The sequence below is a fragment of the Gavialis gangeticus genome, unplaced genomic scaffold (assembly GCF_001723915.1).
Source record: "Gavialis gangeticus isolate Ggan-Ray unplaced genomic scaffold, GavGan_comp1, whole genome shotgun sequence".
In the NCBI taxonomy this organism is placed as follows: Eukaryota; Metazoa; Chordata; order Crocodylia; family Gavialidae; genus Gavialis; species Gavialis gangeticus.
The window spans coordinates 13611223-13615460 of NW_017729031.1; the positions used below are offsets into that span (position 1 = coordinate 13611223).

General features: G+C 42.3%; 1 protein-coding gene across 3 annotated transcripts in view; it reads left to right on the forward strand.

Annotated features, from left to right (window-relative positions):
- The window catches only part of GTDC1 (glycosyltransferase like domain containing 1), a 414716-nt gene that overhangs the window by 301946 nt on the left and 108532 nt on the right, over positions 1 to 4238 (forward strand). The gene's annotated exons all lie outside the window — the stretch shown is intronic.

The window sequence follows — 4238 nt, forward strand, 5'->3', positions numbered from 1 at the left end:
AGTGGCAGGGGGTGAAACAGAACTTAGATCTTCTTATTCCTAGTAATTATCCCATCCCCTAGAGTACATTGTGTTTCTGCTCACCAATCTAAATAGAATTAGATATATTTACACTGGCTTCTGAGGCTGTTACCAGATAAAAGGGGTGAGGACAGTCTAGGGATGCCCCCTGCCAATGATCTTCACATCTTGAGAGATGGGGTAGCAAGAGTACAAGTGGAGACCACCACTCTTCAGTCCTCACTGCTTCACTTCCAGATTTTAATTAAGTAGAATGGGGCTTATTTTTCAGCAACAGACTCAGGAGTAGAGTGGATCAAAGGTAGATATAACATTAGTTACCTTCTATATGAGAAACAAAATTGGTTCAGTCTTTTTTTTAAAATGTGCCTATTATCAGGGTGGGTGAGCACATTCCTAAGAAAAAAATACCATATTTACTTGAATATAAGATGGGGTGTTTTTCCCCAATCAGCATGGGGGGAAAACCTCCTTGTCTTGTATGTGCATGCAAGGAGACTTCATTAAGTAATTGTCTATCATTAAACTGCTGCCAAAGCAGTATGTGCTCAGTAATGGAAACCAACTATGAAGTTAATTAAATGCAGCCAACACTGAGCATGACTATAAAACAGAGCCTAGATTGGGCAAACATACTAATAGGAATCTACCACAAGGACAGGTTAGTGCAGCCCATGTGAATAAAATATATGGTAGTATTTATAGCGCTTAGTTCTCCTCAGACATTTTTCACACTTTTTCAAGTCATGGTGAATCTCTACATTAAATACATTTTGATTTCCTTTTCACTCCCACAGCTGAGCTGTGTTTTTCTTTCCAGTGATTCCTGTTTCTTCACCAGCCTTAACTGTCTGGCAAACATCACCAAACAGGGCCTGAAACAGTGCACCTAGAAGCTTCTGTTCCTCGCTCTGTAAGCCTGTTGCATATGATTAATATGGCCCTATCCTTCATGAGGTGTAGCCAGACAAGGTTACCCTGTGCCTCATCTGCATATAAATGTTTCTAGTGTTCCTATACTACAGGATTTGACAAGAACACCCAGTTCCAGTCATGAGCAGGGGGTAATTAGCACATTGATCCTTTGTGGGGGGTATCTGGAGTACACATATATACTGAGCAGGGCTGATTTATGGGGTCACCATGGCTTGAAACACTGTTGACTCTGCTGAAGCCTAGCTCAGTGAACCGTATGGTAAATCATGAGCCTTTTGGCTTTGAACTAATATCATGCATAGTTTGTATTGTATATAAGTAGGTACAAAAGTGCTGCTTAAACATGTGCTTTTGGAGTACCTGTGCTAAAACTTGCAGGAGTTTAAAAAAAAGATAAAGTGCATCAGTTTTAGATTGATTAAGTCTATGGGTGCTGATAGTAATTTGCCTATATGCAAATTACTACAGGCACCTGTGTGTCAAAGTCATTGTTTTCAAATTCGTCACTCACTTCCATTTGCTCAGAGAAAGTAGGGTCTGACAGTAAGGAAGGGAGAATGGGGCTGAAGGGGAAGGAAGTTGGACAGGCAAAAGGCAAGGGGGTCACCTCCCGCTCCCCCCCAACATCCCCAGATTATTTTTCCTTCTGTAGCAGTGGGAGGGGGGCAAACCTCCAGTAATTAGATTCTATACCTGGAAAATTATAATAAATATATGTTTTCCACATACAAAATCTAATTATTGGGGAGGTCACCTTATATTCAGAGTTGTCTTATATTTGAGTAAATACAATAGTAAAGGTCACTTATATCACTAAGTGACTATTTTTCTCCCCATAAATTTTCCATGTAACTTTGGTCAATAAGTTATATATTTTCAGTGCAGGTAAGATGCTGAGATGTTACAAAATTGTTTTGTGGGGCAGTTGATGCTGGAGTTTATTGCACTCAGGCACCATGTTTTCATGTGCACCCAGGACTGCAGCATGTTGAGCTAGGCTAGAGCAGCCCTGGCTGGCAGGGGGCCCCAAGGGTAAGCCAGCCAGCGGGGGCTGCTCCAACCCAGCTCAGCATGCTGCAGAGGGGCTGGCTGAATCACAAGGGTATTTCCATGTGGGGCTAGTTGGCAAGCATCTCCCACACGGAAGCGCCGTTGTGCCCCAGTCAGCCCTGTCAGCATCTACACGTGTATTGTGGTGAAGTAAATAACTCTGCCATAGGATAATACTTGTGCCTGGCAGTACTGTCCTATGGCGGAGTTAATTAATTTACTTCTTCCTAATAGTACTGCATATGTACATGGTAACATTTTACTGTGGAGCTAGCCAGCCAGCTCTGAAGTAAATGTGTGTAGATGTGCCCAGGGTTTCTCAATATTTAATTTAGTCCTTACAAATGTTTATGCTTCTTGAAATAGTAGGAAGTAATAACTGGGTTTGCAGAGCCTTCCTTTTCTTATCTTTCCTTCAGTCACCACCTGAACATGAAACTTTTCATCTGTGTTCTACTCTGCATCTGCTGCATAAGGGAGTTATGGAAATCTTCTTGCGCAAAAGTCATCCTATGAGATGGGCAAAGGTGAAGGGCTCTAAAGGAACTAAGAATGACTTCAGATGTTACTACTTTCAGATTCAACTGTAAAACTTACTTGGCTTGCCACAAAATGATTTAATAACTTATCAGAATTTATAACTTACATCTGTTCTCTTTTCCTGCCGTTTCCCAACCACAATTCTGCCATCTCTTGAAAAATAAGGGAATTAGTCTGATACTGATAGAATCCATTTTCTTTCTACCAGAGTATCCTGGAGAAATAGATAATGCATTACATGCAGAAATAGAGTATTGCATTTTTCACTATGAGTAGGTCCTTATCCTTACAACATCCACATGAAGTAAATAAATACTAATATTATGGATGGGGAAGGGAGGCTTATTATAGATAAGTGACTTGCACAAGGGGACACAGTCAAGTCCCTGTGGTAGATCAGGGAGTTAAACTCAAGTCTATCAGTTCTTGGGTTACTAGCATCACCAGTGGATCATCCTTACTCACTACTACATGTCTGGCATTGCACTTACCAATATTACAGTATTTTTCAAATATTTTATGCTAGCTGAAGTAATGCATTTATAAAATCAAGACCTATTTTATTTGAGTTCTTTCTGAGGTTCTGTAAAAGATTTTTAAAAGTTTGTTATACTGCGATTTAGCCTTCCCCTGCCCATAGACTTACCTGGAGGGAGCTGCTCTCCACTGCTATCTGGTTTGCCATGTGCAGGTACATGTGCACATGCATGTGGTGCCCCCTGCTTGATTGGCTCCTGCAGCCCCTTGCAGAAAATCCACATTTTTCTTTGTTAAAGAAGAAAAACACATTTTTATGCCACAAACAGAAAACCCAGATCCCTCCTTATAAGTCCATGTTATGGATAGTGACCTACCAAATTCATTGGCCCTAGTGGCCAATTACATGACTGTAAAACAGCTGGGGCCACTATTTTGTAGGTGGAGCAAAGCGGGTCCCCCACTCCTCTTATTGGCTAAGGTGCGCTGCAAGTCCCATCATTCCCAGGCGTTGATTGAAAGCCCTAGCTGCAGCTGCAATTCAGTAATTATTACCCTCTTCAAGGGGTGGAGGGTGATAATCACCCTGCACAAGTTTAAGCAACAGCTGTCATCCTGTCCCATCCCCTCCCCTTCCCTTCCCTTCAGGACAAGGGGACTTTTGATGGGCTTTTCCCTTCTCCTTCCCTCCCTTTTTGAAGACAGGGAGATGGGAACTCTTCCCACATCTCTTTTCTACCTCTCTTTTCTGCCCCTTGTTCCTCTTCCCCCCTCTCACCCCCTGCTTCAGGAGACAGGAAGTCTGCCTTTTTTTCCCCTTTTCTCTCTTCCCCCTTTTCTTGTCGTTCTAAGAGACAGCTTTTTGCCAGCTCTTTTCCGGCTTTTTGAACGTAGCCGGGTCCCTGCCCTTTTTCATGGGGAACTGGTTCTTCCATGGGAGGCTGCCAATTACATGGTTTCCATGAAATTGTGTGTTTGGTAGGTCCCTAGTTATGGATAATTAAAAAGTAACATTGCCTTGAAAACCACACTTAACTTTGCCAGCAATGTAGGTGATAGTGTAAAGCAGGGACAAGCAATTATTTTGGATGGAGGGCTGCTTACCGAGTTTTGGCAAGCTGTCGAGGGCCACATGAGTAGCTCCACCCCTTATAGTTTCATAGTTTCATATCTTCTAGGGTCGGAAGGGACCTGAGAAGATCATCTAGTCTGAC